Raw genomic sequence first — 24,638 nt, forward strand, 5'->3', positions numbered from 1 at the left:
ATCCTAACTGGAAGCATGTGGTAGTTTTTTTGTTTTATTCTGGGGAGGGGTCTTTTTTTTTTTTTTTTTTTTTTTTGAGACGGAGTTCCGCTCTTGTTACCCAGGCTGGAGTGCAATGGCGCGATCTCGGCTCACCGCAACCTCCGCCTCCTGGGTTCAAGCAATTCTCCTGCCTCAGCCTCCTGAGTAGCTGGGATTACAGGCATGTGCCACCATGCCCAGCTAATTTTTTGTATTTTTAGTAGAGACGGGGTTTCACCATGTTGACCAGGATGGTCTCGATCTCTCGACCTCGTGATCCACCCGCCTCGGCCTCCCAAAGTGCTGGGATTACAGGCTTGAGCCACCGCGCCCGGCGGGAGGGGTCTTTTCTAGCAGAGATTGTATGTCAATCTTATAGAAGCCGCAGCCACCAGTCTTAGAAAAGCAAGTCTGGCTATAAAGTGTGGCAAAAGGATAAGAAATGTGTGGCCCAGATTCTAGGTATTAGGAGACAGGTATTTGGAAACGCAGAATGAATTCTGAGCATTTGCCTTAAATGAAATAAAGTTCACCAATTCCTTGCTGGAGATGGTACTTGATGGTAAAGGACACACTCCAAATGTGCTTATAAACAAAACTGTATTTACATGCTTAAAGTGAAATTAAGCTTAGTTCCTTAGAATTACATAGACTCTCTCGTTAGAGGCTTTACCACATTTTGTTTGTTAGCTTTTGCTTTTTGGGTTTTTTCTCCCTTCTCTTCACAGGTGTTCACTGTACCATAGTTTTGTTTATTGGGTTTCAATTAGAGATTATTTATAAAGTGTTCTGAAAATCACCAAGAGAATAAAAAGCCCTAAAATAAGGAGTGTGAGAGAGTGCTCCTAAAGATAAAGAAAAGCAAGATGCTCAGTTGCCACAGTCCTAAGGTGCCACTGTAATCCCCGGAAGAGATGAAGAGTGAGAACTTGGAGGCTACTTAAAACGAAGATATTGTAGCTCCCCACCCCTACACCGCAGCCTCCACTTCCCCAGGATTCACTCTGCCATCTGGAATCAGCCTGGCTGGGGCTCGGGCACAGGGAATGGGGCTCAGAAGCAGAGAGGCTGACTGGAGAGCCTCTTTCCAGGGAGGGACAGAATAAGGCATAGCACCACTGTAGGGTCATAGCGTATCAGAGAAGGGGTTCTCAGGGCCACTGCCATCTAATCTGTGCATTGTTACAGAGTGGTGGACAGAGGCCCATAGGGATTCAGAGGCTTGCTCAAGGACAAACGGCAGTATCAAAACACTCTAGCAGCACCAGGCTCACGGCAGATGCAAAAAAGATGGGAGCTCTTTCCCCTTCCCTTAAGTATAGCCGCAAAGAGGCTGGAAAGCTTCCTCATTGCCCCTCACTTCCAGGCCTGGGTTCTCTTTCTATGGCTACAATCGTTACTATGCTAGGAAAGCCAGTGCATTCTGCCATCACTGAGGTTCTTCTCTGGCTTTCTCCTTTGAGTTTGCATGGACAGAACATTTCTGAACTGAACCGAACCAAACCAGACCAAAATACTCCCCGTCATGTAGAAAGTTACAGGCTATCTGATTCTAAAGGGCTGGTATTCACCAAAAGAATGGATGTTGCTTAGGACTGTAGCCTGATCTTCTGGAAGCAGAAGGAAGAAGCAATACACTACACACGATGACAATTTCTTTGAAAAACAGGTTGCCCTTATTATGAATGAAACTTACATTATTGAAACAAAATAAGAAAACAAAAATCTATAATTCTACCAGTCAGCAAGACTATTACCACATTATGTGCCCTTCCAGTTTCTATATATAACATGTATTATATATATATATGTGTGTGTGTGTGTGTGTGTGTGTGTGTGTTTTAAAAATTGAGGCGAAGCTCCCGTAACATAAAATTAACCTTTTAAAGTGAACAATTCAGTAGCATTTAGTACATTCACAATGCTCTGCAACCATCACCTCTATCTAGTTCCAACATGTTTTCATCACCCAAAAAGGAAACCCTGTACCCATTCATTTCCTCCCCACAGGCCCTTGGCAACCACCAATCTACACTGTCTCTAGGGATTTATCTGTTCTAGATATTTCATGTCAATGGAATCATAGAATATGTGACATTTTGTGTCTGGCTTCTTTCACTTCATGTAATATTTTAGGGTTCATTCACATTTATCATGCGTCAGTACTGCATTCCTTTTTTTCTTTTCCCTTTCTTTTTTTTTAATGAACATCCGTGTTCATTGCACCACTATTCACAATAGCCACACGGTGGAAACAGCCTGAGACCTTATCACTGAATGAATGAATAAAGGAATTATGGTATATACACACAACAGAATATTATTCAGCCTTAAAAAGGAAATGAATGCAGCTGGGTAAGGTGGCTCACGCCTGTAATCCCAGCATTTTGGGAGGCTGAGGCAGGCGGTTCAACTAAGGTCGGGATAAAATTAATTATGTCTGTTACCCAGGTTGGAGTACAGTGGCACGATCATAGTTCACTGCAGCCTTGAACTCCTGGGCTCAAACGATCCTGCTACCTCAGCCTCCCCAGTAGCTAGGACAATAGGTACACGCCACCATGTGTGACTAATTTTTTAATGTTTAGTAAAGATGAGGTCTTTCCATGTTCCCCAGCTTGGTCTCATACACCTCCCCTCAAGCCATCCTTCTGCTTCAGCCTTGCAAAGTGCTAGGATTACAGGTGTGAGCCTCTGTACCCAGCCATTCATTCCTCTCTTTTTTTTCTTTGGAGATGGAGTTTTGCTCTTTGCTCTTGTTCCCCAGGCTGGAGGGCAGTGGTGCGATCTTGGCTCACCACAACCTCCACCTCCTGGGTTCAAGCGATTCATCTACCTGAGCCTCCCAAGTAGCTTGGATCACAGGCGTGCACCACCACGCCCAGCTAATTTTGTATTTTTAGTAGAGTCGGCATTTCACCATTTCGGTCAGACTGGTCTCGAACTTCCGACCCAGGTGATCCTCCCACCTTGGCCTCCCAAAGTGCTGGGATTACAGGTGTGAACCACTGCACTTGGCTGCATCCATTCCTTTTTAAGGCTGAATAATATTCTATTGTTTGTATATGCCATAATTCCTTTATTCATTCTTCCATTGATAATAAGGTCTTAGGCTGTTTCCACCTTGTGGCTATTGTGAATAGTGGTGCAATGAACATGGATGTACACGTATTTGTTTGAGTTCTTGTTTTCAGTTCTTTAGGTATATATCTAGGAGTGGAATTGTCGGGTCATAATGGTAATTTTATGTCTAACTTTTTGAGGAACTGCCAAACTGTTTTCCACATTAGCTGCACCACTTCACATTCCCACCAACGATGTATGAGGGTTCCAATTTCTCTACAGCCTTGCCAGAACTTCCTATTTTATATTTTTTAAAAATTAGAGGCCAGGTGCCGTGGCTCATGCTTGTAATCCCCACACTTTGGGAGGCTCAGGCAGGCAGATCACCTGATATCAGGAGTTCAAGACCACCCTGGCCAACTTGGTGAAGGTTCATCTCTACTAAAAATACAAAAAATTAGCCAGGCATGGTGGCACATGCCTGTAATCCCAGCTACTCGGGAGACTGAGGCTGGAGAATGGCTTGAACCTGGGAGGCAGAGGTTGCAGTGAGCTGAGACTGAGCCATTGCACTCCAGCCTGGGCAATGAGAGCAAAACTCTGTCTCAAAAAATATAAAAATATAAACATAAAATGATAGCCATCTAGTAGATGTGAAGTGAAATCTCATTGTGGTTTTGATTTGTCTCCCTAATGACTGATGATACTGAGTGTCTTTTCATGTGTTTATTGACCATTTGTATTTTTTGGAGAACTAATTCAAAGTTCTCCATCCAAATTTAAATTGAGTTGTCTTTTTGTTGCATTGTGTTGTGTGTGTGTGTGTGTGTGTGTGTGTATATATATATATACACACACACACACACATATATGTGTTTTATAAAAATAGTAATTTACAAATATTGTATTTATAAGCTACTTTTTCTGCTTAACAGTCTGTCTTGAACAAAAGTCTATGTCAGTTGGGCATGGTGGCTCACACCTGTAATCCCAGCACTTTGGGAGGCCAAGGTAGGCAGATCCCTTCAGGCCAGGAATTCAAGACAAGCCTGGCCAATACGGGGAAACCTTATCTTTACTATAAATACAAAAATAGGCTGGGTATCGTGGCACGTGCCTATAATCCCAGCTACTTAGGTGGCTGAAGCACAAGAATTGCTCGAACCCAGGAGGCAGAGGTTGCAGTGAACTGAGATGGTGCTACTACACTTCAGCCTGGATGACAGAGCAAGACTCTGTCTTTAAAAAAATAAAATAGTCAGGTGGGCACAGTGGCTCACGTCTGTAATCCCAGCACTGGGGAGGCCGAGGTGGGTAGATCACCTGAGGTCAGTAGTTGGAGACCAGCCTGGCCAACATGATCTCTACAAAAATACAAAAAATAAACTGGGTTTAGTGGCGAGTGCCTGTAATCCCAGCTACTCAGGAGGCTGAGGTAGGAGAATCGCTTAAACCCAGGAGTCAGAGGTTGCAGTGAGCCAAGATCAGGTCATTGTATTCCAGTCTGAGCAACAAGAACAAAACTCCGTCTCAAAATAAATAAATAAATAAATAAAAAGAAGTAAATTTTAAAAAGTCTATGTCACCATATATTCATATTTTGCTGGGCATTAGTTTTACTGCATGCATGATATTCCATTGAATGAATGTGAAATGTCATAAATTATTCAATCAATTCCATATTATTAGACGTTTAGATCGTTTACTATTTTTTACTGTTACATATAAGGTTAACACGACTATCCCTTCTTCATGCCCACACCTTTGCCCATCATTATTTTATTAGAATATAGATATATTCCTCAAAGTGAAATCACCGAATCAAAAGATGAGGCAAATGTGGTGAATTTTACCAAGTTATCTTTGCAAAGTTTTCACCCAAATGTAACAACTTTTTAAAAGGCTATTCAGACAATTTTACATATGAGAGATACAAACTAGGGTAATGGTTTCTAAGATTTTATAAAGGCTCAAACCTACAACAGTTGGGGGAATCGTGAAAGAAGTAAACCTTCAAAAGCAAGCAGATAAAAAGCCTGAAAAACCTGGAAAACCATTGGATTGAAACGTCCATTCCCTTTATGCTTCTGTTACGTTACTACTTTTCAGGCTGGAGATTAATAGAAAGAACTTTTATATCCAAGTAATTGCAGAACTGCAAGAAGTGAATGCCTAGATCAATTGGAATGGATACAAAAACTTTGAAAATTTTGCAAGAGCATTAGAGATTTTTTGCTTTTCAATTCATTTCGTCACTGTACTTTGTGAAACCTACATAATCTCCCAAACTTACTAATTAGTAACTGTATCCGAATTTTTTTCTTTAAATAAGGTTAAATAACATTTTCACATACTGTTTTAAAACCAAGCCATAGGTCAACATTCTTGCAAGGCATACATGTCTTATTTAACAGTGGCCAAGAGGCCAACATGAAACTGAATTGTGTATAATTTATCCTCTAGACAATCCCATAGAAATCTTTTTCTTACATTGATGAGTATTGGATCTTACCCTACATAGGTCACTGAAAAGAAAAGCAGTGTAAATTTCATGGCTTTTTTTTTTTTTTTTTCTTTTTTTTTCTTGAAATGGAGTCTTGCTCTGTCACTTAGGCTGGAGTATAGTAGCACGGTCTCTGCTCGCCACAACCTCCACCTCCCGGGTTCAAGCGATTCTCCTGTCTCAGTCTCCCAAGTAGCTGGGAATACAAGTGTGTGCCACCATGCCCAGCTAATTTTTGTATTTTTTAGTAGAGACGGGTTTTCACCGTGTTGGCCAGGCTGGTCTCAACCTCCTGACCTGAGACTTGAGGTCACTCACCTTGGCCTCCCAAAGTCTTGGGATCACGGACGTGAGCCACCGCACCTGGCCTTGTGTTTCTTTTAAAAACCTGACTTTTAGAAGGCAACATTGCAAACTTTCATGTAAGAATTTATATTTATTGAGCTTCTATAGATAATTACAATGTACCATTAGAGGATATTGACTTTATTTCTAAAAATTAGATGGAGATATTATTGTACAATAGCTATATTAAATATAAATGTAAAACTTGAAAATTTTTAATAAAATTTTTAAGGCCCTAAAGGTTTTCAAATAACTGTATTTAAGAATCAACTGACCCATGCTGGGTACGGCAGCTCACGCCTGTAATCTCAGCACTTTGGGGGGCTGAGGCGGGCAGATCACTTGAGGCCAGGAGTTTGAGACCAGCCTGGCCAACGTGGTGAAACCCTGTCTCTACAAAAAATAGAAAAAGTTAGCCACGCCTGGTGGTGCATGCCTGTGATTCCAGCTACTCAGGAGGCTGAGGCGGAGAATTGCTTGAACCCAGGAGACAGAGGTTGCAGTGAGCTGAGATCATGCCATTGCACTCTGGCCTGGGCAAAAGTGCAAGACTCCATTTGAAAAACAAAACAAAGCAAAAAAAGAATCACTGACCTGGAATTAAAAAAAACAAACAGATGCACGATTGTTTTCTTTATTATTTTTTGCTATGTCTTCATTTTTAGGCCAAATCTAATTTGTTCTTACCTTTAGGTCCTAGTAGGCTTAAAATAGCAATGCTTAAAATCTCACTAAAAAATCATCAAAATATTTCCATTTTGTTTTATTATGAATAACTCTTTTTGGATGTTATTTATTATTATTATTTTTTATGAGACGGGGTCTTGCTCTGTCATGCACGCTGTAGTGCAGTGGCACGATCATGGCTCACCACAGTCTAAACTTCCTGGGCTCAAGCAATCCTCCTACCTCAGTCTCTCAAGTAGGAAGTAGGTAGGACTACAGGCATGCACCACTATCCCTGACTAATTTCTGGGGTTTTTTTGAGACAAAGTCTCACACTGTTGCAATGGCATGATCTCGGCTCACTGCCAACTCTGCCTCCTGTATTCACATGATTCTTCTGCCTCAGCCTCCCAAGTAGCTGAGATTACAGGTGCACACTATCACAACCAGCTAATTTTTTGTATTTTTAGTAGAGACAGGGATTTCACCATGTTGGTCAGACTGGTCTCGAACTCCTGACCTCAGGTGATCCACCTGCCTTAGCCTCCCAAAGTGCTGGGATTACAGGTGTGAGCCACTGCATCCAGCCCTAATTTTTTTTTTTAATTAATTTTTGTAGAGCAGTCTTGCTATGTTACCCAGGCTGTGAATTCCTGGCCTCAAGCAATCCTCCCTTCTTCACTTCCCAAGGCATAATTCTACCCTCACACCATATTTTTTCCAGAGATGGGCAGCTCCGCTGCTATGTTGTGATTTCACAGCAACAGAATTACAAGGAGTAGCTTCTACTGTCAGAAATCCAAAGTAATTCCTAAAACTTATTTTTCACCCAAGGGCCCTGGAACCTGGGTCTCCATAGTTTATTTTCTTTTTTCTTTTTTTGAGACAGAGTTTTACTGTTGTTGCCCAGGCTGGAGTGCAATGGTGTGATATTGGCTCACTGCAACCTCCGCCTCTGGGATTCAAGCTATTCTCCTGCCTCAGCCTCCTGAGTAGTTAGGATTACAGGCACCCGACACCACACCCAGCTAGTTTTGTATTTTTAGTAGAGACAGGGTTTCACCATGTTGGTCAGGCTGGTCTCGAACTCCTGACCTCAGGTGATCCACGTACCTTAGCCTCCCAAAGTGCTGGGATTACAGGTGTGAGCCTCCACTCCCAGCCTCCATAGTTTCTTTTCTCATTAATTTCAGGAAAGGTGGCAGTTAGGTGAATAATGAAAATTATCAGATGACAACAATCTTCTTATCATCTAGTCTAGATTCCTTTCTGGGGCCCAAGTTTAGCTATTATAAAAACCAGAATAAAACCCGTTTGCCATCACTTCAGGGAGTGCCAGGAAAAAAGTCTAAGGAATGCTTTATTTATTTATGTACTTATTTTTCATTTTTGAGACAAAGTCTCACTCTGTCACCAAGGCTGGAGTGCTGTGGCTCAGTCACAGCTAATTGTAGCCTCAATTCTCTGAGTTTAAGTGATCCTCCCTTTTCAGCCTCTTGAGTAGCTGGGACTACAGGTGCACACCGCCATGCCCAGCTTATTTCTGTATTTTTTGTAAAGACAGGTTCTCTCCATGTTGCCCAGGCTGGTCTCGAACTCCCGGGATCAAGTGATCCTCCCATCTGGGCCTCCCAAAGGCCTGGGATTACACGCATGAGCCATTGCACCCAGTCCTAAGGAAGAATTTTTTTTTTTTTTTTTTTTGAGGCCGAGTCTTACTGTGTTGCCCAGGCTGGAGTGCAGTGATGAGATCTCAGCTCACTGCAATGTCCACCTCCCCCACCCCCGCCACCCCCCGAGGAGTTCAGGCGATTCTCCCGCCTCAGCCACCACAATAGCTGGGATTACAGGCATCTGCCACCATGCCCAGTTACTTTTTGTATTTTTAGTAGAGACAGAGTTTCACTATATTGGCTAGTCTAGTCTTGAACTCCTGACCTCAGGTGATCCACCCTGGGCCTCCAAAAGTGCTAGGATTACAGGCTTGAGCCACTGCACCCGGCCAGGAAGATTTTTAAACAATAAACTAGCAAGAGGCCTGGTGAGGTGGCTCAGGCCTGTAATCAATCCCAGCATTTTGGGAGGCCAAGTTGGAAGGCTTTCTCCAGCCCAGGAGTTTAAGGTTGCAATGAGCTGTGATTGTACCACTGCACTCCAGCTTGAGTGATACAGCAAGACCCTGTCTCTGAAAGAAAAAAAAAAAAAGGAATAAATTAGCAAGATATATAGTCATGATAAAGCTGTTCAAAATTATGTTCGCAATGCTAAGTTTACATAGGAAACATTTGCTGCCAGGTAGGAAAAAGTCTCTTAATTTAAAAAAAAGAGATTTTAAAAGAAATTTTATTCATCAAAACGTGGCTGCTACAAGAACTATGATATTGTACCATTCGGTATATGATCCTACCACATGTATGTGTCCTCTTACTAGCTCAAACCTCGATGGCATGACTTCAAAAGTGTAAAAATGGTAAAACCAAAACCGGGCACATGCTCTGTTGTCCCTTCTTTCAGAGAAACTCTGGGGTATGAAGGAACCCCTCAGGTAACAAGTTTGTCCCCCTCATTTGTAAATTTTGTGATGAGATCGACCCGTTTCTCCTTTGCTTTCTTTCAGGTAATCTCTGCTGATCCCTCCTTCTCTGTCATTCATTGTCCATGGCTCAGCCCGACTAGATCCTTTCTCACTGGCCACAGCCTATGCAACTGGGTGCCTGGGCCACCCAGAAGAGTGTGGTAGGAAGCTGGTCAGCCCTGGCCAACTTTACGGTCTGTGCACATCCCCCAGCAGGCCTGTCCAATGAGGCCAATGGCTATGGCAGCCTTTTTTTTTTTTTTCTTTCCTGGAGTCTTTCTCTTTTAGTATCCAAAAATCTGTAGGCAATGGTGTTGGATCCCAGTTCCCTTTCTCTCGGCATGTTACCTTCAAACCGAAGGCCTTGTGCAGAAGATTTCTATTTTCCACTTTCTTTCTTTTTTTTTTTTAATAGAGACGGGGTTTCACCATGTTCGCCAGGCTAGTCTCAAACTCCTGACCTCAGGTGATTCACTCGCCTCAGCCTCTCAAAGTGCTGAGATTACAGGCATGAGCCACGGCGCTTGGCCCTACTTTCTATTAAGATAGCAAAGAGGAGCCAGGCGTGGTGGCTCATGCCTGTATTCCCAGCACTTTGGAGATCAAGATCACTTGAGATCAGGAGTTCAAGACCAGCCTGACCAACATGGTAAAAACCTCATCTCTACTAAACATGCAAAAAATTGACCAGGCGCAGTAGCTCATGCCTGTAATCCCAGCACTTTGGTAGGCCAAGGTGGGCGGATCACCTGAGGTCAGGGGTTCGAAACCAGCCTGGCTAACATAGAGAAACCCAGTCTCTACTAAAAATACAAAATTAGCTGAGGGTGGTGGCACATGCCTTTGATCCCAGCTACTCAGGAGGCCAAGGCAGGAGAATTGCTTAAACCCAGAAGACGGAGGTTGCAGTGAGCTGAGATCGTGCCACTGCATTCCAGCCCGGGCAACAAGAGCGAAACTATCTCAAAAGAAAAAAAAAATACAAAAAATTAGCCAGGCTTGGTGGCACATGCCTTTAATCCCAGCTACTCAGGAGTCTGAAGCAGGAGAATCACTTGAACCCAGAAGGTGGAGGTTGCAGTGAGCCGAGATCACGTCATTGCACTCCAGCCTGGGCAACAAAAACAAAACTCTGTTCCTCCCCCACCACCAAAAAAAAAAAAAAAAAAAAATAGGAGGGAAGAAGTCAAAACACAACTCAAATTGCATAATTGTTTGTGACTGTTCAAGCGATGTGGTAACATTTATTTCTCTAGTAAGTTTGTCAGTTCCAGAAGGTTCCGAATTCTTTTGACTGCTGTGTAGGTGCTCATAAATAAATGCTTCTTGAGTGAACTAGTTTTCTATTCTGTGACAAATTACAAATTCTAACATGTTGGTTCTAATAGCAAACAGCATACAGGTCATCTCTAAAAACCTAGGTTGGCATACCCTGCTATCCAGCTGCCTCGAGGTGGTATTTCACTACGATTATAGAAGGAAGCGTTATGAACTCAGACCTTGGAAAGAATGGACACTAGTAAGTCCAATGAATATGATTTTCACAGTATGTCCAGGTGCGGATGTCTGGATTCGAAATGACTGCTACTTTTGCTGAGGGTGGTAGTGTGTGTCTGTAGTCCCAGCTACTTGGGAGGCTGAGGCAGAAGGATTGCTTGAGCTCTGGAGTTCCAGGATGTAGTGTACAATGATCGTGCCTGTGAATAGCCACTGTACTCCCAGCACTTTGGGAGGCCGAGGCAGGTGGATCACGAGGTCAAGAGATCGAGACCATCCTGGTCAACATGGTGAAACCCCGTCTCTACTAAAAATACAAAAAACTAGCTGGGCATGGTGGCACGTGCCTGTAATCCCAGCTACTCAGGAGGCTGAGGCAGGAGAATTGCCTGAACCCAGGAGGCGGAGGTTGCGGTGAGCTGAGATCGCGCCATTGCACTCCAGCCTGGGTAACAAGAGCGAAACTCCGTCTCAAAAAAAAAAAAAAAAAAGAATGGGAAAGAATAGTGAGGGCAACATAGTGAGACCTCATTGCTAAAAAAGGAAAAGAAAAGAGAAGAGAAGAAGAGAAATGACTGTCACTTCTGACAAGCTTTTAAATTCTCAACTAATTTTCTTCTTAAAATATTTAGGTTTTAGTGAACACTGGCTTTCAGAGTGAAGTCCTTCAATTCCATTAACACATAAATTTCATTAATGTCATGAAATCTTCCCTGTAAAGGTCTGAATTCTTTCTAAATACAACAAACTACACTGGATCTGTCCAAAAGTCAAATGTGTTGAATCGAACTGAGTCTCAAACTTACTTTATAGGTGAAAATCTTCTAAATGATTATGCTTAAGGTTTTACTACCATAACTTTCTAGTTACCCTATAACTTTACTTTCTTTTCTTTCTTTCTTTCTTTTTTTTCTTTTATTTTTTTGAGATGGAGTTTTGCTCTTGTTCCCCAGGCCGGAGTGCAATGGCGCGATCTCGGCTCACTGCAACCTCCGCCTCCTGGGTTCAAGCCATTCTCCCCCCTCAGCCTCTGGAGTAGCTGGGATTACAGGCGTCAGCCACCGTGTCTGGCCCCTAATTTTACTTTCTTTAAATGGCATGAGACTACATTAAATAGTGACAAGTGGCAGACATCATCAAAAGAAAGAGTGAAGACCACTCATATTTTGTCAGACCCGACGCGATGGATTGGAAAATACATAAACTCAGGGAGGATGATTTCCTTACCCTCAAATAGATCAGCTCCTCCCCGTAGGTAGCAGATAACATCTTCAAAGGTAAAACTGAGAAACCCAACAACTACTTGATTGATGAGTAGGCAGCCTGCTAGCTAGTGCGGGACTCCATTCATTTACAAACGCTGGCCATTGTGCTCTGGCCCTGGAGGTGCAGAGGTAAACCAAGCGGCCCCGCGGCCTCCCTCACGAAGGTTCTAGGAGCTCACATTTTCAAGGAGAAGACAAAACAGTGAGCGAGCACACACGTAGGACAGATCATTTCGGGCGCTGCGCAGGCCCACAAGGGTAACAAAACACGGTGATGTGTCAGGGGTGGGTTCCAGAGTCTGGAAAGGTCTTTCCAAGGAGAGAATGGGAGGAAGTTCGCTGCCTTTCAAACTGTATTCGTCAATCCGCCTGGCGACTCTATCTGGGTTGGCTTGGAGGAGGACTGGTGGCTGATTATCTTTCAATGACCCCCCGGGGCAGCCCAGGCCGACAGTTCAAGACCCTGCAGCAGCGCTTCGCAACGTCCCAGGCCTCTCCCTGCTCCGGGGCGAGCCTGAGCCGGCTCCCAGTTTTCCTGGTAATCTCCTCCTCACCGCCCTGCTGCAGCGTTTGACTCACGCCCTCCAGGGAGCGGGCCCCAGCGTCCAGCTCTCAGGATGTGGATTGCTGCAAATAGCACCGACAGCTGCAGCTGGAGGTAGCCGCCCGGGAAGCCAGCCAGCTGGTGCCACCGCAGGGGCCAGGGCCGGCCGCGGGCCTCCGCACGCCCTTGTGAGCAGCTCAGCGGAACCCCCGACGAGGCGGGCGGACTCGCCGGTGCAAATGACGGCTTTTATTTCCGTATGGGTGCACACGTGGGGAGGCAGGGCGGGTGGGGAAGGAGAGGGTGCGCCCTTCAGTGTCTGCCGCTTTTCTTCACAACTGCCTGGGAAGTAGGTCGGCACCCATAATCACCTCGTTTGCACAAACAGGGACACACCGCCTGCACAGAGCGCAGACATGCGGAAGCAGGAATCCCTCCAGCCTCTGCGCTCCTGGGGCCTGGCCTTTTTCCTCTGCTTTCTCAGTCCTTTCTCCGTATCTCCGGACCGCTTTTCCCTCCTGTGTTCTCTGCTACGAACACAAGACTCACCTCCTCTAACCACGCTCCTCGATGCGAAAATATGAGGATTACTTACAGAGTCCCACTGGAAATTTGTCTTTAAAGAAGGAAGCCTAGGCCGGGCACGGTGGCTCACGCCTGTAATCCCAGCACTTTGGGAGGCCGACGTGGGCAGATCCCCTAAGGTCAGGAGTTTGAGACCAGCCTGGCCAACATCTCTATTAAAAATAAAAAATTAGCTGGGTGTGGTGGTGCACGCTTGTAATCCCAGTTACTTGGGAGGCTAAGGCAGGAGAATCACTTGAACTGATGGGGTGGAGGTTGCAGTGAGCTGGTATCATGGCGCTGTACTCCAGCCTGGGTGACAGAGTAAGACTTTATCTCAAAAAAAAAAAAAAAGGAAATCTAGCCCAAAAGTTATTCAAAACACATCCCCTTGCTCTGTCACACACAAGGGGAACAGGGATGGGGGCCCTGGCCCGTGTGCCACCCCAGGCACACCTTCCCTAGGAGGAACTGGAAAGGTGACAGGAGGCAAGCTGAGGGGCAGGAGGTCTTGTTCTTCCTGAGGGTGTCCCGCATTTGCTGCGTGGGTGCGCCCTTGCATGGGCATGAGTTCCGCAGGGCACAGGCGGCTCTCCAGCACACCCACAGGGCTGACGCTTGGCCCTTCGGGGCCCACTCTTCCACAAGGACGTGGATTCGCTTCCTCGGGGTTCAGCCTGGCATGGAAAGGGGTTCTGGGCCCTCTCAAAGCTGCGGAAACTGGAGCCCTGAGCACACACCGTAGGTCCAGTCTGTGGACTGACAGCGTGTGTGACACAGTGGCCCCTCCTTCCTCGGAGCGGGACAAACTGCTCTCCTGAGGCCCGAGGGCCGAATGAGGAAACTAGACTGCCGAGGTAGGCCCCATTCCGCTCCGACGGTCGCCCGAGGTCCTGGGGGAGCTTCTCAGGGCAGTTTTAGCTCCTCTTTCAACTCTTCATGAGAAAAAGGGAGGCAAAACCTGATTAAGAAGTAAGTGTACAGCTGCAGAGCTGTACACAGGAAACTGGGGCAAATGACCGTGACATTGCATTGTATTTTCATCTTTCTTCTTTTCAGTTTTGTTCTGCAACAACAAAAAAATTATAATCTAAGTGCTAAGAACTGAGCTGGTGGGCCGGATGCAATGGTTCACACCTGCCGTTCCCGAACCTGGGGAGGCTGAGGTAGGAGGAGTGCTTGAGACCAGGAGTTTGAGACCAGCCTGGGCAAGAAAGTGAGATAGCCATCTCTACAAAAATTTGTTTTGAAAAATAACCGGGCATGATGGTGCATGCCTGTAGTCCTAAGCAACTCAGGAGGCTGAGGTGGGAGGATCGTTTGAGCTCAGGAGGTCAAGGGTGCAGGGAACTATGATCGGGCCACTGCACTGGTCAGCAGAGTGAGACTGTCTCAAAACAACAACAACAAAATAACTCAGCTGGTATTCAGTAACACATGATACTTAAGCGATCTGCCTTAAAAAAAAAAACCCCAAAACCAAAAATACAACGTTTTTAAACAACCCATACAAGTTGACAGGTCAACACTGAAGATTGTATGAAATAAGATCTGCAGTACATGAGAAGCGCAACTATATTTTTCTTTTTCAGTTAAATTTGAAGCTCGCCTCAGCAAACATGTACGTGTCCTCCAGGTGGATGTGTGTTTCAGGTTTCCGTTCTGCTGCCTGTGAGTGCTTTAAGTACTCCAGGAATTCCCTTGAGAGAGAGGATGTTAATGTAGAACATTAAGTCTTCTGCCTATCATATCCATAAAGCCAGGCCGACCTCTTTCCCAGGGGCGTGAGAAATTGCTTTCGTGTACTATTTGGAGAGGACGTGGCACCCAGAAACAAAGAAAAGTAAAATAAACCAATGGCCTTTAGAGATAAGATAACGAAGCACAAAGACCTAAAGAAGCACTGAGTTTTAAGTCACTAGTTTAAAAAAAAAAAAATCCAAGTGAAAGCTTTGGAGTCACTGCATTTGTGACGACTCTCACCTGACCATTTGCTAGTATGGGTATCCTTGGGCAAGTACCCGACCTCCTGTGCCCCCATTTCTTCATTTGGCATAATAATCATACTGACTTTATAAGGTTTCACTGGTATGTGTGAGATTTTAACAAAATAATCCATGGAAAATGCCTGCCATTAGGCTTGGCATTTGGTAACAGCTTAATAAATTGTTAGCTATTGCTTTTTATTTGAGATGGGGTCTTGCTATGTTGCCCATGCTGATCTTGAATTCCTGACTTTGAGGAATTCCTTGAATTGTAAACACTGGAACCATCAAACAAGGTCTTGCCATGTTGTCCAGGATGGTCTCGAACCCCTGGCCTCAAGGGATTCTGATTGGTTTGGTCTGGGATGTGGCTCGTGCTCTGGAAGTTTTAAAAGCCTTCCTGGTGATTCTTAATGCTCAGCCAGGTTTCGAAACTAATGCTTTTTGGCGTCAATGGCGTCATCCTAAGGAAAAGGACAAGAGCAGATGTTTATAGTTTAGATCAAATTAAGGTAGTATGTATTTTGAGCTAATAATTTGACTCACCTTGCTGCGTTAGCCACTCAAATTAGCCAAACAATTATTTTTTTTCACTGAATTTATAAGTTTTGGCTGCTTTGACTAATTAATTAAGCAAAATGCTTGATTCCTTAAAACCATATGGCCACAAGCTCAAGTAAATTAAATTCACTGGGAACCAGCTATGATTGTGGGTATTTTGAACCATTATGATACATTAGGTATGCATTATTTAATTCTATTCCAAAGAGTTACTAAGAAACTGGATATTCCATTCAAATGCTGATAGTTTTAGATTTCTTTGATCAGTTCATCCAGTAAAAACTTGATTCTTCAAACTCATATAGCTACAGTCTAAAGGAAATTGAATTTGTTGGGGACCAGCTAGGCTTTTCAGTGTAATTTAGAATATAAATTACTATAGGAGTACACACATTATTTAATTCCTACACATCTGCCAACAAAGCGGATGTTAAATCAAAATGCTATTGTTGGAATGAAACTGATGCTGCTTTGTCCTTTGATCTCATTCTGGGGACTTTTGAAGGTGTGTGGGTTGCTACTAGATTTGTACCACTGTTGGTTTATTACTAATCTCTTTTAAAAATTAATGAGCCTGTTGGTTAACTTAGTGCTTCGGGTCACACTGATCCATTAGATGAATCACGAGAGAGGTAGCACTCTTAGGCTCTATCAACTTCCTGTCAACATTTTCCGTTCCAGGCATGAACTGCTAGATTAGAAAAAGGCCCTAGCTCTCATTGTCCAGAGTTCAGCATCTGGCCGTGGGCCTGGGGCACCAGGTGCCGCTTTAGTAGAGCAGAGCAAACCTTTCTACAATGTATCCATAGTTGGACAAAACAGAATTAAACAGCCACGTTTCTCCAGACTTTAAAATACAAAAGAGTAATCAGGCAATGCTATGTGTATGGTTTATTTTCTGCATTGTAGAATAAGTTATTTGTTTATTAGGTATGTATTTGTAAGGGGCGAAAAATGACATCGTTAGAACATGTGGAGTATATCAAAGTTATTTTAATTACATTTACTCTTTTTTTTTTTTCCAGACAGAGTCTTACTCTGTCACCCAGGCTAGAGTGCAGTGGCATGATCTCGGCTCACTGCAACCTCTCCCTCCCGGATTCAAGAGATTCTTGTGCCTCAGCCTCCAGCTGGGACTATAGGTGTGCACCACATGCCTGGTTAATTTTTTTGTATTTTTTTTTTTTTTTTTTTTTTTGAGACGGAGTTTCGCTCTTGTTACCCAGGCTGGAGTGCAATGGCGCGATCTCGGCTCACCGCAACCTCCGCCTCCTGGGTTCAGGCAATTCTCCTGCCTCAGCCTCCTGAGTAGCTGGGATTACAGGCACGTGCCACCATGCCCAGCTAATTTTTTTGTATTTTTAGTAGAGACGGGGTTTCACCATGTTGACCAGGATGGTCTCGATCTCTTGACCTCGTGATCCACCCACCTCAGCCTCCCAAAGTGCTGGGATTACAGGCTTGAGCCACCGAGCCCGGCCAATTTTTTTGTATTTTTAGTAGAGACGGGGTTTCACCATGTTGGCCAGGCTGGTCTCAAACTCCTTACCTCAAGTGACTTGCCCGCCTTGACCTCCCAAAGTGCTGGGATTACAGGTGTGAGCCACCATGCCTGGCCTAATTTTCTCCTTCTGATAGTTTTATGAAAAAAGAAGTTTTGGCTAAAGATTGAGTTTTAAAAAAAAATTGGCTAATGATGGTCAAAAAGATAGAAAGGGAACTAGTATTTAGTCAATGCCTATTATGTGTAAGGTAAGCTCTTTTACTGTGCATAATTTTATTTCTTTTTTGGTAGAGACAAGGTCTTGTCATGTTGTCCAGGCTGGTCTCGAACTCCTGGCCTCAAGTGATCCGATCCTCCTACCTTGGCCTCCCAAAGTGTTGGGATTATAGGCATGAGCCACTGTGCCTGGCTCATAATCTCCTTTAATCCTTACAAATCCTCAAATAGACTCAGTCCCAATTCATAGATAGGATAACTGAGGTTTGGGGAGATAAAGTAATTTGCCCAAGTTTGCATGGTGTGAAGTTGCAGAAATGGGATTTGAGCTCAAGTCGGTCTGCCCGAGGCCCTGTCATCTATCCTTATATCTCAGGGTGACCAACCATCCTGGTGTGCCCAGGACTCAAGGATTTCCTAGAAGGTGAGACTTTGTTTTTAAACCATGACAGTCCTGGAAAGCCAGGAGGAGTTGATCGCTCTACTCGGTGACCAGAGGTTACCGACCGCTTCCTTAGCAAGCTAGAAAGATTCCAGACTCTAGGTGAGTGTCTAATGGGAAGGACACATGAGAGGCCTGGAACTCTCACTTATTTCAAGATAAATATACCCAACCATGCTACATTCCCATTGGAGAAAGCAAGTTAATGGCACTTCAGCCAAATTACACACTATATCCTCATATCATGTAGGTCAAGGGTCAGCAAACTTTTCCTGTAAGGTTTATTTTCAATCTTCAACTTAGGTTTTCCGTGTTGTGAGTTGTAAGATCTCTATGACAACTGCTCAGCTCCATCATTGTAGTATGAAGCAGCCATCGGCAATCCAAAAAGAGTGAGCCTGGCTGTACTCTGAGCAACTTTTAGTTACCCAAACTGGAGGTAGGCTGGATTTGGCCCACAGATAGTTTGCCAAACCCTGATGTACATTATTAATAAAGAATCCTTTGCATAGATGGTGTATTTTTGAAGAATTATTTCTGGAAGTTACTTTAATTGGGATATGGTCAGTGGGCAGATGGGAGCTCTCTTTTGAACTAACTTGTTCATCAATTAGCCATTTCTACTATTTTCTTTTCCTTTCTTTCTTTTTTTTTTTTTTTAGATGGAGTCTTGCTCTGTCACCAGGCTAGAGTGCAGCGGTGCAATCTCGGCTCACTGCAACCTCCGCCTCCTGGGTTCAAACGATTCTTCCGCCTCAGCCTCACGAGTAGCTGGGACCACAGGCGCATGCCACCACGCCTGGCTAATTTTTTGTATTTTTAGTAGAGATGGGGTTTCACTCTGTTGGCCAGGATGGTCTTGATCTCTTGACCTTGTGATCCGCCCACCTTGGCCTCCCAAAGTGCTGGGATTACAGGTGTGAGCCACCTCGCCCAGCTTTTTTTTTTTTTTTTTTTGAGATAGGGTCTCACTTTGTTACCCAGGCTGATGTTCAATGGCACCATTACCACCCACTGCGGCCTTGACCTCCCCTGCCCAAGCAATTCTCCTGTCTCAGCCTCCCAAGTAGCTGGGACTACAAGCACAGGCCACCACACCTGGCTAATTTTTGTATTTTTTTGTAGAGACAGGCTTTCACCATGTTGCCCAGCCTGGTCTCTAATTCTTGGACTCAAGCAAACCACCCACCTCGGCCTTCCAAATTGCTGGTATTACAGGCATGAGCCACTGCACCCAGCCCTAATTCCTACTATTTTATACTTTTAGACTATGGAATTTGACTTTTCCAATCCTACTCCAAAATCACATGGTGTGTGAGTATGTAAAAGTGATGGCATGTGACCCTCTTCACAAATTTCTATTCCCTTCCTTTTGGGAAGGGACAAAAGAGAGACATTAGACACATTCATTTGAAAAATTGTTCTTTTCAGCCACTTCTTTTATCTTTATACACCATTTAAAAAGTAATTCTTATTGCATCTACACAAAGTTAAAATATATTAATTTGCTTCAATATAACATTTTCTCTATAGTGTGCCAGAAAAATATCACGACATTTTTCTGTACTGAAAAGCAAAGACCACTTCTGCACTTGAGCTGCCTCTCCCATCTAATCATCATTCACGTACAACTTCATCATTCACTGGGTACTCTCTGAACGCTCCCTCTTACACACGCAGGCGCTCACAGATGTGCCCCAAAGACGAGCAGCGTGCAAAGCAACATGTCTTCAAATTCAAAAGTGACAGTAGGTTTGAAGACAAGAGAGGGGAAGAAATCCAAATTTGGAGGGAGACTAGCAGGTGGTGAGGCTTAGGCCCAGGGATAAGCCAAGCACAGGAGGGAGGGAATAAATCGATTAGCTCAGGAACAGAAGAGGAGTCCTGCCTTTAGAGACTGCAAAGAGTCATAAGAAGGTTGCACTTATTAAAGTGACACAGAAGCCACTGTAGTTTCTCAAGCAGGAAATTGACCGTGACTAAAACGGTGCAGTGGCTCACACCTGTGATCCCAGCACTTCGGGAGGCCCAGGCAGGAGGACTGCTTGAGTCCAAGATTCAAGACCAGCCTGGGCAACATTGGGAGACTCTGTCTTTACAAAAAAATAAAGTTATCGAGATGTGGTGGCTCACACCTGTAGTTGGGAGGCAGAGATGGGAAGATTGCCTGAGACCAGGAGGTCAAGGCTATAATGAGCTGAGTTCACACCGCTGCACTCTAGCCTGGGCAACAGAGCAAGACCCTATCTCAAAAAAAAAAAAAAAAAAAAAAAAAAAAAAGCCAGGTGCTGTGGCTCATGTCTGTAGTCCCAGAACTTTGGGACGCCAAGGCTGCAAGGCGGGTTGATTGTTTGAGCCCAGGAGTTCAAGACCAGCCTGAGCAACATGGCAAAACCTCATCTCTGCAAGACCTAAAAATTAGCCAGGCGTGGTGGAGTGCCTACAGTCCCAGCTACTCAGGAGGCTTAGGTGGGAGGATCCTTTGGGCCTAAGCAGTCAAGGGTGCAGTGAACTGAGATCATGCCACTGCACTCCAGCCTGGGCAACAGAGTGACACCCTGTCTCTAACAATAACAAATAAAAAAATAAATGGTGCTTTAGGCAGCGTGTTCTGTGGTGTTCCTGCCATGGGAGTTAAAAGATTGACTGGGGCTGGGTCAGCATGGGGCAGGCAAAATGGACGGTAAAGGCAGGGTCCAAGAAGATTCTACAGGAATCAAGAGGATGACGGTGGTATCACCAATTCCAGAACAACTGAAAAGAAGCAGTGCTCATTTAGACTAATTTGCACAACAAAGTCATCGAGACACTTAAAAACTGTTAGGTATCTTCATGCTTCTGGAGGATGTTTATGGGTGGGTAGAGATGCATTATCTGTGTGGGTTTTATGCACTCCTCTTTACGGAGATGGTAGCTGAACCAGACAAGGAACGTCCTGTCTTTTTCGACATCCATTTGTGTAATGATCTCTGCCTGCATCCTGCAGAGTTTCAAGAGCAACATCCTAAAATCATGTTTCTTCTGACGTACTCTGGCCATACAATGCACATGCTTTCCGACAATATCCACATCCGACACTTCTCTGCTGATTCTAGGCTCCCAGATTGCGGCTTTTGAGTTACTTTGTGAACTGCCTAAATTGCCAGCCCTGGCTAGGCTGGCTTCTGAGCACAGTTTTTCCATCGCTCAGGCTGTTGCTCTGTCCTGGCTCGATCTGTCTTGTCCATACCACATTGGTTTTTGAACTGTTGACTGGTAAGCTTGCACTTGACTTATGAGAACCAGCTTAAACTGCTTATTACCCTAAAAGAGATTCACTTAAAGAAGGTGTTGCAACAATTAAGAATATGTAGACGAGGTGGCTCAAGCCTATAATCCCAACACTTTGGGAGGCCGAGGTGGGCGGATCTTTAATAAAGATGGTTTAGTAAACACCGTCTTTACTAAAAATACAAAAATTAGCTGGGCATGGTGGCACACGCCTGTAGTCCCAGCTACTTGGGAAGCTGAAGCAGAATTGCTTGAACCCAGGAGGTAGAGATTGCAGTAAGCCAAGATTGTGCCACTGCACTCCAACCTGACAGCACAGGGAGACTCTGTCTCAAAAAAGAACAAAAAAAGAATATGTCAACACACACTTAGATAAATATTTAGATAATGCATGAATTAAGCAAAGTACTGTTTTAGTTTGATGATAAAATCAGGATCAGCTAGTCACCTGATAACATTTCATAGCTACTTAATTTATCAATGAAACTCACTGACTTCAATTTTCCAACCATACACTTGTAAGAAAGACATTAACATTAAAGATTATAGTGATATTCGGTAGAGAAGAAGACCGTAATAAATAATTAGCTTCTTTATGCTTCAGTTGCTTTCCTCAATTATTTATGAAACAGCAACAAATACTACCAGTGCCACTGGGAGAGCTGACATTATCCATTTCTTATTTAACAATGGAGTCATTAAAAAAGGAAAGAGAGAAAAAGGAGGCTGAGAATAAGAAACTCATTATCATATTTAATACAGATTCTAGTATCTTTTGTGTGTGTGTGTGTGTGTGAGACAAAGTCACACTCAGTCACCCAGGCTGGAGGGTAGTGGTGCGATCTCTGTTCACTGCAACCTTCGCCTCCTGGGTTCAAGTGATTTTCCTACCACAGCCTCCTGAGTAGTTGGGATTACAGGCACCCACCACCACGCCTGGCTAACTTTTGTGTATTTTTAGTAGAGATAGAGTTTCACCATGTTGGCCAGGCTGGTCTCGAACTCCTGACCTCAGGTGATCTGCCCACTTTGGCCTCCCAAAGTGCTGGTACTACAGGCGTGAGCCACCGCACTCAGTGAGATTCTAGTATCTTGACAGGCTGCATGTTTTCTTTGGTTAAAGGGTATCAAAAGCCACTAAGCAAGAGAATGGCATTTGTTGTCACCAAAGTAAACAATTTTTATATCTGTTTTCCATATGCAGGGATATGAGTTAAAAAAATATGGCACATTGCATTTGTACATTTTGGGAAAACATGTAGCCTTATGACCATCATAATATGAAACACATCTCTTATGCTACTAAATGTTTCATCACTGCTTTGAGAATTCTGCATGTACAAAGGAGATGGAAATCAGTGAAATCTCAGTACCAGTATGAATTCTGATATGGTCCAGATTAAAAGAACCACACCTGAATTGTCTCAGTTATGTGAAGGTTTATTTTATAACTGTTTCCAGAGCATGTGGTTCAAATATCACAACATATCAAATATAAACCTCATTGCCAGGAAATTTTCCTTGAGGCTAACTGAGATTTTAAGAATTTTCTGATCCCACTAGGGATGGAAATGTCTCCCTTCCTCCATAATCTCCAGGATTTCTCCTCTCTGTCCAAAAGAGGAAAGTTTTTGTGGGGACCAAAGAGGAAAGTTTATTCCTGAGCCCAGATAAACATGCACAAATGAATACATTTCCAGAAAGTTCTTCATTAAAATTCAGACAAGTTGAGAGTATTTTTTAGAAACTGTCATTTCCTTACACTCTGATTAAGTTGTGCCTGCTAGATGAGATGTTTACAATAAATTTTGTAAATCTCCATATTTTGAGAAATCAACTGTGGCATTAAGACTGGAATTCGAAGAAATAAATGAAAATAAGTAATCATTGATAATGTCTGTGAAGTCCTAGCAGTGCTTAGCACACAGTATGTGCTCAATAAATATTATTAAGTGTTAGCATCATAATGTTATTATGTGGGAATATTTTTATTTAATGAAAAATGGTACATATATATTTATAAATGTGAACACATATTTATATACAGAATAGGTATATATAAACAGAAAAGAGTCTGTCTTTCCCAATTCCCAGAAATAACCTTTGCTTGTGAATTAATTCATTGCTGTTTGCTATTTATTTGCTCTCCTATACAGAGAGTTTGAAAGGAGAGCATACTAGTAGAGATGTGAAATGGCTCATTTATTTGCATTAATTATTAACTTTGAAGCCTCACCAAAATTGTTCTAATCTTAGCATTGAAGCAACTTTGGTCATCGATGAAATACCTAGTCAATGAATTAAAAGCGCAAAATATGCTTCAGAATGCCACTGTGATCATGGAATAATGGAATGTGAGAAGTGACCTCGGACATCATCCAGCATAATGCCCTTATTTCACAAGTGAGGAACCTGGGACCCGAAAAAGTAAGGGGACATGTCAGATCAGTCATTCCAAAACTAGACTTTTGCCTCCGTATCCAGACTCTGGCCAGCGGTATTATCTGTAGGCCTTTTTACCCCTCTATAAAAACCAAGTCTGGCCAGGTATGGTGGCTCAGGCCTGTAATCCCAGCACTTTGGGAGGCAAGGTGGGAGGATCGCTTGAGGTCAGGAGATTGAGACAGCCTGGCCAAAATGGTGAAACCTCATCTCTACTAAAAATACAAAAATTAGGCAAGGGTGGTGGCTCACACTTGTAATCCCAGCTACTCAGAAGGCTGAGGCACGAGAATTGCTTGAACCGGGGAGGCAGAGGTTGCAGTGAGCCGAAATTATGCCACTGCACTCCAGCTTGGGTGACAAAGTGAGACTCCATCTCGAACAAAACAAAACAAAACACCAAGTCTGTCTGATTATGTGAGTCTGTGTGAATCCATTACAGTTGGATTGGCCTCTTCGGCCTCTTGGGGGTGATGGTCTTGACTACTTCTCAAATACGTAGAAGAGAGGTTGATTCTAAAATGATGGAAAAGAAGGGGCCCCAGCAAGCATCTCCCCTTAACCTCACCTGTTCTGCCTGCTATTATGGATATTGCAGCATGCATGGGTGTTCAGGAATATTACCTCACTTTAGAATCAAAACGTCCATTGCTTGACTTTTGTTTTCCGAGTTGTTTTTATTTTGTTTCCCAGAGACAAGCTCTCTCTCTCTCTCGCCTATGCTGGACTGCAGTGGTGCCATCATAGCTCACTGCAGCCTCAAATTCCTGGGCTCCGGTGATGCTCCTGCCTTAGCCCCGTGAGTAGCTGAGACTCAGGCAGTACCTGAGTATAGGCAGTACCACTATGCTTTGATAATGTTTTTTTTAGAAATGGGGTTGTCCTATGTTGTCCAGGTTGGTCTTGAACTCCTGGTCTCAAGTGATCCTCCCACCTCAGCCAACCAAAGTGCTGAGATTACATGCCTGGCCACCAAGTATATTTTTAAATGAGGTTTTGGAAATAGGTCGCGTGAATTCTCTCTCATATCTAGGCACAGCAATTTTAGTGAAATTGGTTATTGATGAGTTTAAGAAACCACTTGTCTCTGATTCTCATGTTCCAAATAGGTGGTCCACTTGTGCAGATTAGCCTGAAATTACATATGCAGAACCTAAAATGGAGTAAGGGCTGGA

Source organism: Saimiri boliviensis, chromosome 16, assembly GCF_048565385.1.
Source record: "Saimiri boliviensis isolate mSaiBol1 chromosome 16, mSaiBol1.pri, whole genome shotgun sequence".
In the NCBI taxonomy this organism is placed as follows: domain Eukaryota; kingdom Metazoa; phylum Chordata; class Mammalia; order Primates; family Cebidae; genus Saimiri; species Saimiri boliviensis.